The sequence below is a fragment of the Cryptomeria japonica genome, chromosome 7 (assembly GCF_030272615.1).
Source record: "Cryptomeria japonica chromosome 7, Sugi_1.0, whole genome shotgun sequence".
NCBI classification, from domain to species: domain Eukaryota; kingdom Viridiplantae; phylum Streptophyta; class Pinopsida; order Cupressales; family Cupressaceae; genus Cryptomeria; species Cryptomeria japonica.
In genome coordinates, this window is record NC_081411.1 from 676,035,168 (window position 1) to 676,044,991 (window position 9,824).

Sequence of the window (9,824 nt, forward strand, 5' to 3'; positions counted from 1 at the left end):
TGATTAAATAAGACAATGTCCTTGGTAAAGTGCAAGAGATTTGTGAATTTTAAGAGATTTGTGAATTTTATAATTATGTGCATGGATATGAGGTGAATTGTATTCATAAAATGAGTAAATTTTGCTTTCTTAAGGGCAATTATTTATGGTTATCTTGTTTCATGGGGAATTGTATTGTGAGTCATAAATGATAAATTTGATAATGTTTACTCAAATTAATAAATTATTAAATAAAAATTAAAAATTAATCAAAATTATTTTAAAACTGCACAAAAAACGAGATGCATAGCTTAAAGAATGGCCTAGGCCTGTTGGCCATTCTTTAAGCTGTGGGACAAACACATGACCTTAAGGAATAACCATGGCCAGTGGCTATTCCCTTTGGTCTTTAGAAGGGGCAGGCCTTTAGCCCCTTCTAATAATTTTTTATTATTATTAAACATCATATATGTACATGTTACAATGGTATTAGGTCAATGCACTTGACCAAAATATTATTAAAGAAATGGTCAATACCTAATTCCATTCCTTGCTGAATACAAACCAAATGTCACTATCTTAGGCTTTCTCTCACCATAATTGTGAAAAATAACCAGTTCAAAAAGCTGTTCAGCTTTCTCTGGGATCTTCTTTTAATTAAACTGTTAGACAACCATTCTTGGAAGTGTGACCTTCAACCCACTTGTTCCAAGAGTCGCCATGTACAGCTACAATGTTTCTGTGTGCAACATGCTACCAACTTGTAATCTATTTGTTAGATAAAAGAGAAAATATGATCACACAAATGACTCAAGCGATCAATCTCAATTTTAATTAAAACTTCATTTATATTCAAACTAGAAAAACAGAATAAAATGTATACCCCAAATCTATATAAAAACTCTTAAAATATCATCTTAGAAAACCTCATCAAGCACTTCAACTTCGACTTCAATGATCCTGTAAAACAATGGCACCCACCAAATAGATTTCAAAACATCTGAATAAAATAAAATCTGCATACCTAAACCTAAAGCCAAGGAAATTTGTATCCTTTGTACCTCACTTGAAATGTTAAATAAAATGAATAAATCCAACAAGGAATCCAAAATAATAAATTAAACCCTGAACCAAAATTACTAAATTCCTTCACTACTCAGTAAAATAGCTTTTTGAATGTGCTGTAAAATGTTTGAAAGCCAATAAAGAATACCATGGTACACCAACAAATTGCAGAGCAAGGCTTCTACGGACATACCAGAAGCTCAACAGGGCATTGCAGCTGTGTCCTATGAAGTCGGTGAACTGCTGAAGAACATCTAATGGAGACGAACCTGCAAAGAAGTATAAGTCCAGCGAACCCCCATAACTTGTATGTCAACTTACTGCCAGCATATAAGAACATTTATTAAATGAAATGAATAAATCCAACAAGGAATCCAAAATAATAAATTAAACCCTGAACCAAAATTACTAAATTCCTTCACTACTCAGTAAAATAGCTTTTTGAATGTGCTGTAAAATGTTTGAAAGCCAATAAAGAATACCATGGTACACCAACAAATTGCAGAGCAAGGCTTCTACGGACATACCAGAAGCTCAACAGGGCATTGCAGCTGTGTCCTATGAAGTCGGTGAACTGCTGAAGAACATCTAATGGAGACGAACCTGCAAAGAAGTATAAGTCCAGCGAACCCCCATAACTTGTATGTCAACTTACTGCCAGCATATAAGAACATTTATTCCATAGTTGTTCATTAATAGAACTCCATAATAAACATTTAGTTAAAATGTATATGATAATAAGCATTTAGGCTTTCTAAATCCATAATATCAAATTAATATTTTTTAATCACAGAATGATTTAACAACTTTTGGAACAGTATTTTGAGATTTATGTTTTTAGCCTACAAAATATTTTGATGGGCAAAAAAGTATGGAACATGGGGAATTCTATAATCATTTTATTTATATTAAAAAAACCTTTATATATAATAAATATTCAATACCAACATAGGAAGACAAAAAAGATCGTATAGAAAGTGTAGATAGCACAACTATTTCATATCTGCTCACCCAGCCAAAATCACCCTTTCTATTATTAATCAATTCATACAGAAGTAACAGTTAAGCTGATGTGGGAAGACTTATGCTGATTACCTCTCCAAGGGAAAATCCAAATGGATTGGCTGTGCAGGATTAGATCAATTCGTTGCCTGCAATCACGGAGAATTCAAACACTGGGTTAGCTGTTTTTGTAATATGGCTTCCTTCTAAAGCAGCTACTTGTGATCCAGGAAGGAGGTCATAAGGAACTTCCCATCTCTTCTTCTCTGTATTGGCTATATGAACTCTTTCTGGGTCGTGCGTCTCATGCCTGCATTAGAATCTCACTTCATCAAGTGCTTTGTCAAAAATCATCTTAAAATAGCTCTTAAAATATCATCTTAGAAAAAGGAATGGTGTAAACAAGAAATGTCAACCTCATCAAGCACTTCAACTTCGACCTCAATAATCCTGTAAAACAATGGCACCCACCAAATAAATTTTCAAAACATCTGAATACAATAAAATCTGCATACCTAAAGCCAAGGAAATTCGTATCCTTGTATCTCACTTGAAATGTTAAATGAAATGAATAAATCCAACAAGGAATCCAAAATAATAATAATAATAAATCCTGAACCAAAAATTACTAAATTCCTTCACTACTCAGTAAAATACATAACCAACAAAGCTCAATTAGCTGATAGCTTACTATTATAGATGATTTGCATGAGCTGTAAAAAGTTTGAAAGCCACTAAAGAATACCATGCTACACCAATAAATTGCAGAGAAAGGCTTCTACGGACATACCAAAAGCCCAATAGGGCATTGCAGCTGTGTCCTCTGAAGAACATCTAATGGAGACGAACCTGCAAAGAAGTACAAGTCCAGTGAACCCCCATAATCTTGTATGTCCACTTACTGCCACTATAGAAGAAAATTTATACCATAGTTGTTTTTGAATAGGGCTTCCTTCTAAAGCAGCTACTTGTGATCTAGGAAGGAGGTCATAAGGAACTTCCCATCTCTTCTTCTCTGCATTGGTTATATGAACTCTTACTGGGTCTTGCGTCTCATGCCTGCATTAGAATTTCACTTCATCAAGTGATTTACACAAGTCAAAAGGATTAAAAAGTAAAAAGAAAACAAGCCTAAATTTACCTTCCAGCATTTTGATGCAAGAACATTAAAATAAAACATGAGTGAAGACAACCAAAACATTAATTCCCAATAAAATCAAAACACGGTGTGAAGTGAAAACTGAAAGTTTAAGAGAAAAATGGCCGTCCAAATTTAAAGTGTTTTATCCACAGATCTATATTACAAAAGGCAAAAAAACTGATGGGTATTAGGTGAAAATGTTAATCACACATTAAAGCATTGAATTATGTCCAAAATCAAACATGTCATGCCCACCACTGTCATAGTCATGCAAGCAACAACAAAAGCTTCAAGGGTAAAGGATAATACTACTAAGGGTGTATAAAGCTATTTGATAGAATGTCTTAATAGAATGTGGTCTGCAGAATATTTAGATAGACGGTAACTAAGGGAATAATACTAAGGCTAAAAAACTAGGGCTTACATACTATCCATCAGCCAAACATCATTGTGCTTCACAGGTTGTTGGTGATTGAGTTATTTATTTCAACAGTGACCAAAAGATTGTGAAGGCATGAGTTTTTTTATGTAACTGTTAACTCACAACTAACATTTAAAGATTATATAGCTTTCAAAATATACCCAAAATATGCGAATCGGCCTAAGCTATATGAATTCCTTGAGGATTATAGGTAATACCATTTAATAGCAATTCAATGGTAAGAAGTAGAATAGGCCATCTTGTTAGACAGAGGCAAAATGGCTAATAGATTATCCACCATATTCTTGCTATTAAAGCTTTTCCCATAGTATTGGGTAGAGTAATTTGCTATATCAATCCACTTACTTGAGTTGGACAAATCACTCACTGAAGCTTGAGATCCCTACAGGGTTCAATACCCCTAGGGAACAAGGATGAACTCCCTGTATGATCTTCATTGAGAAGAATATGTACTAGTTGACTAGCCAAAGGCTTTATCAACGTGGATTCTACACAGTCGTCCTCCAAATGCATGCAACATCAACCGTTCACTATCTTGGTGGTAGCTTTGGAAGATTATTGAGATTTAGACCTGATAAGAACTGCCTGTGGAATTTGTCTGTTGGGCCGAAAATTCTGCTGCATTCTATTACCGTTGTCCACAAAAGCCATATTCGAGGAGAAAAAGAAAAGATTTGGAATCCTATTCTCAACAGCATCAAGTAATTTTTTTCAAGAAGATAAAACATAGTTTAACATAGTTTAAGATTCTTCACTTTATTGGCACGACAATTCACAGCATGTTATGAGTAGCATGGTAAACCCCCGATAAGTATTCTCCTGCAGCTAGATTCCAAACTTGTAGATCATGGAATCTATAATTGGGTCTAAAAATAACATTTGGGGTTTCATATACATTCATATTGTGCCTCATTCTGTAAAGCAACAAAGAGCAATTCGCAGCATATTATGAGAGGCAGCATAGTAAACCCCTGCTAAGTACCCTTTTGCAGATATATTTCAAACTTGGAGATCATGGAATCTATAATTGGGTTTGAAAATAACATTTGGGATTTCATATACAATCATATTGTGCCTCAATCTGTAAAGTAATGAAAGAATGTTTTTCTTGTCAGAGAAAGAGAATAAGGCATCTAGTAGCTGCATTCATAGTTCTATTATAATCTCCATGTGCTCTATAAATCTCATTTTGAAGCATTTGCATAAATGTCATCAAGTATGCATTGAATTGCTTGAAGTTGTGAGCACACAAGTTGAGCATTGAACTGCAGTTTTGAGGCTACAGCAAATTGCTTACGGTGAAGCTACTGGGTGTTACACAGAGGTGAGACTACTGAGTTTCTATCTTCTGTAAAGTTGTGGTGATTTTCCTTGCAAGGTGGGCTTTTTCATTTATCGGGTAGGAAGAAAATCTTCTCAAGCTAGTCATTGGGTTTCAAGGTAGGTTATTATAAGTAAATATTGACCTAATTGCTTAGTATCTGGATTCCACTGTGTAATATCTTTGATTGCATCAATGTTTCAGATAGCATTCATAATGGATCATAGAGTGTGATCAGAAACATTGATGCAATAAAAAATCTTACACAGCGCAATCCAGAAAATAAACAATAATTATAATGGACTGTGGAAATCTAATGTCTCTTGAATATTGACCTATTAAAACACAGTTGGATTGACTTATTTTGTAAATTTAAACTTTGAATAAAAGATCATGGTAACTTGTTTTGCAATTGAGTATTGACATTTAAATGAAAGGTTGTGTGATTTCGTTTGTTCTTAGGTATTGTAACTAGAATATTCAAATTTGACTTTTAATGAAGGGTTAAGTGATGCCTCTTGGGCTTGTGTATTGGGCTATACCTTCGGCAGGTTTAAGAGTTGTTCCTATGGCTAAACAATCAGAGTTTACTCTTTTAAGGTGATAATTTTTCTACTTAGGTGTGGCTAGTCTGTATCCTGTAGTCTGTTCCACAACCACCATAGCAAGTTGAAAAATTCTCAACATAGTGCAATGATGAGGCCAAACAAGCTTGGTCTATTGTTTTAGTCATAAAATTCATCAGCTTTAATTCGGAGAAGGCTTTTCCTTAAGCAAACTGCAAATAGTAGCTGTAGAACTAGGAAATCATGCATCCCCAAGATGGTTTCAGGAATCCCTATTCAATATATGGAATTGGGGATAGAAGCCATACTGGTAGGCAATCATCTTGGGCTACCATTCCCATATCTGAGCCTAAGCCTCAACCTCAATCTCAAAGTTAGCAGCAACAAGTTCCCAAGCCTGAGGCCAGGAAGGAAGAACCTCCAAAACCCACCCAGCCTGCTAGACAACTCTCAAAACCTGAACCCCAAATGCCCAAGCAATATCAGAAAAAGGATACTGCTACAGAGCCTAGAAGAGAGTCACCCATACCTCCTCCTCCTCCTCAGCTTGTGAACTTATCTCCCTCTTAGAGCAACAAAACTGAAGAGTTGAGCATAGTTCCTGCAGATCAAGGTAAAGCTAATGTGTAGGGATCAAACTTCGAACCAGATAAATCTCTTCAACAAGGCATAAAAGAAGACATAACCTGTCTCGCTCGCAGGCTGGCAGAGCTCCATGCACAGCATAAGCTCTTCAATGCAGACCAGAAGCAGAAAGGGCAAGCTGAGATGGGTGTTGGTGTGATCACTAAAGCTGTTCCTTTTGGTTCACTTTGGCACTAAAGCAGGACAAGTCTAAAGCAGTGGTATACACAAAACATACAAAACAAAGGTGGTAACTATGACAAAATGATGGTGAACACAATCTAAAACGTTAGGCACATATATGTAACAGGTCCCATTTTTAATCATTCATGTCAACCTTATCAAGCACTTCAACTTCAATAATCGTGGCAGTTTTTTCCTAAATAAAACAATGACAACCGCCTAATATATTTTCAAAACTTTCCAAACATCTCAATACTAGAAATTCGGATTTCATTCTCTAATCTGTGAAGCCTACTAACCTGAAGCGAAAGAAAATCATATCCCTGTATCCCATTTGAAATATTAAAGAAATTGAATAAATCCAACAAACCTACCAGCGCTCCCAAAACAAGGTATCCAAGAAAAATATTAAACCCTGAACCAAAATTACTGAATTCCAATGGTAAACAATCTTTCACTACTAGGTAAATTACATAACCAATAAAGCTCAGTGAGCTGATACTTTGACCTTACTAGTGTAGATGATTTGTAGGTTCTGTACAATATTTAAAAGTCAATAAACAAACAATGATACACTAAAAAACTGCAGAGCATCTATGGACATACCAGAAGCCCAAGAGGACATTGCAGCTGTATATCCCACGAGGTCAGCAAACCGCTGAACCACATCTAATGGAGCTAAACCTGTGAAATAGAAACCCAGCAAACCCCCAATTTTAAAATACATTCATGCCATAGTTTTTCATAGATAGAATTCCATAATTGATATTTAGTTAAAATATATATTATAATACACATTTAGGCTTTCTAAATCCATAATATCAAATAAAAGTTCTTTAATCACAGAATAATTTTAAGTAATGACTTTTGGAACAATACTTTGTCATTCATGTTTTCAACCTACAAAATACTTTCATGGACAACAAAGCATGGAACATGGGGAATCTATAATCATTTTATTCATCTTAAAAAATAACCATCATTTATAAGAAATATTCGATCCCAACATAAGAAGATAAAAAAGACATAATGGATAAAAGCTTTATCTCCTATATTAAAATATACACATTGAATTTTCACAATTCAAATGTAGAATTAAATGAAACCGAGAGGTAAATATCTCAACAATTTCATATCTGCTCACCCAACCAAAATCATCCTTCCTATTCAATTCATAAAGAAGTAACGGTGAAGCTGATGTGGGAAGGCTTGTGCTGATTACCAGATAATGAAAACCAAGCTTCCATAAGAGAAGTTGAACAGAACCTCTCCATAGGATCTGTGCTTGATAGAAATTCCAAATGGATTAGCTATGCAAGTGAAGATCAACTCATTTCCTGAGAACACACAGAATTCAAACGCTGGGTTAGCTGTTTTGAAAATATGTTTTCCTTCTAGAGCAGCTACTGTTGATCTAGGAAGCAGGTCGTAAGAAACTTCCCATCTCTTCATCGGTTATACGAACTCTTGGCAGGCCCTGCATCTCATGCCTGCATTGGAACTCACTTCATCAGTACTTTACTCTTGAGCCAAAAGGATCTGAGTGAAAATAAACCAAAATTCCCAAGAAATCAAAACAGTGTGTAGAAACTGAAAGATTAAGAGAAAAATAGCCATCCAAATCTGAAGTGTTTTATCTACAAACCTATATTCTAAAGGGGCAAAAATAACAAATGGGTATTAGGTGAAAATGTATTAATTACATTAAAGCATTAAATTATCTTCAAAATCAAACATGTCATGCCACCACTGTCATCATAATGCAAGCAACAACAAAAGCTTCGAGGATAATAATACTAAGGGTAAATAACCAGGGCTTAAAGCTTCAAGGGCAGAGGGTAATAATACTAAGGGAGTATAAAAATTATTTAATTGTTTTAAGTGAATATTATTCTATCAGATGGTATAGTTTTAAATGCACCGGCAGATCTGTATGCAAAGGAATGTGGAGTCCTCTGCTTAGCTCGTGAAACTGTTTGACAGAATTCCTCAAAAGGAATGTTAAACCATAGACACTGCGTGTGAACTGTTTGACAGAATTCCTCAAAGAAATATGGTCTCATGGTGTTCCATGATCTCTAAAAGCACAAAATGGACATGTGGAAAGACCAATCAAAGGTGATCTGTATTACTCTGATTATGGCGGTTGTTTCACCATTTCCTCCACCTGATAAGATTGAGATTGAATGCATTCAGATGGAGGGTAGTAAGGATTAAGGAAATGGATATGTGTTGGATTTCCTTATAGCAAACCAAAAGGTCGACCATCGTCAATTGTTATTGTTTCTTCAAAGCGGGTTTGCCATGCAGCTAGTAAAATCTCAAGTTCTACATATAACGAAATTAAGGATGAAAATGGTGTGAGTGGTGAGAAAAGGTGAGCAAGAATGGGATGAGGAAGTTGCAATTAAGAGGATGAAAACTACTGAGACTAAATAATTTTAATCCATAATGAAAGTTCCTTACAAAATATATCATGCCAACAAACAATAATTACCCGGAAGAAGATTTTGCCCTCAGTTGCTTTGCGTCTTCCTCTCCTCTGCCTTTCCTCTCCTCTGCCACAAAAAATAAACAGACAGACAAAAAACAAAAAAAAGGCAGACAGACCAGCGTGCACACTGTACACAAGAAAAATGAAAAATGAAAACGAAACAAGCACTTGAAAATTGAACAAAACAGATAGAAAGAACAGAATATTGAAAAGATACAATCACAGAACAGAACATTGAAAAGATACAACCACAGAACAGAACATCGACAGAGAGAGGCAATCAGAGAAAGAATGAATGTCTGTAACCGAATGAAACTGAATTGTTTATCCTTATGTTAATTTCAAATGCTTTTTCCCGTCTCCATCAACATTTTTTGAATTTTCTTTACCGTTATCATTCTCTCAACGGCTAATCTTTTGTGGGAGATCTTCTCTGTCGCCGGCGGCCTTCCAGCTAAGGGCTCCGGCACGATGATCCCTGCAATGCCCTAGACGGTTGAGGATATGCCAGCTGCACATTAATATTCCCAAATTATGTACAATTAGCAATGGCACCTTAGTGTGCAATGGGTACACAGTAGGGAAATTTTGGTTTATGAGGTCAGTTTGTAGAGAAGAAGAGGTAGAGAGATAAAAGATAGAGAGATAGGGAATTATTGAGGGAGAGGTAGAGAGGAATAGATATAGAGTAAAGGGGAGAAAGAGATAAATTATGAGATAGAATGATAAAGAGAGAGAAATATAATAAGATCTAGAGAGGGAGAAATAGAGGAGAGAAAGATATGAAAAAACATAAAGAGAGACAAACAAAAAGAAAGAAAAATAAATAATAGAGATAAAGATATAGAGGGCAAGGTAGAGAGAGGGAGAGATGTTGAGATGTGTGGGAAGAGAAAGGGAGATAGTGGTATAGATAGAAAGATAGATAGGGCATAAGGAGGGAGAAACAAAGGGAGAGATGGGGAGAGATAATCTTAGAGGAGGTTGATTGTTTTGAATCCTCTAGC

General features: G+C 35.4%; 1 long non-coding RNA gene across 2 annotated transcripts; it reads right to left on the reverse strand.

The window, feature by feature from the left end:
- Positions 1–372: 372 nt before the first annotated feature.
- Positions 373–9,488, reverse strand: LOC131040389 (uncharacterized). Of its 2 annotated transcripts, XR_009104833.2 has the most exons (11): positions 8,821–9,487; positions 7,546–7,813; positions 6,930–7,007; positions 2,974–3,105; positions 2,837–2,895; positions 2,463–2,496; positions 2,140–2,356; positions 1,572–1,647; positions 1,238–1,364; positions 863–939; positions 374–718 (listed from the first exon to the last, which is right to left on the reverse strand). It is a non-coding gene; the product is annotated as an uncharacterized LOC131040389 (long non-coding RNA). The 2 variants fall into 2 exon arrangements; XR_009358475.1 differs by having other exon boundaries at positions 373–718; positions 2,140–2,496; positions 8,821–9,488.
- Positions 9,489–9,824: the final 336 nt, after the last annotated feature.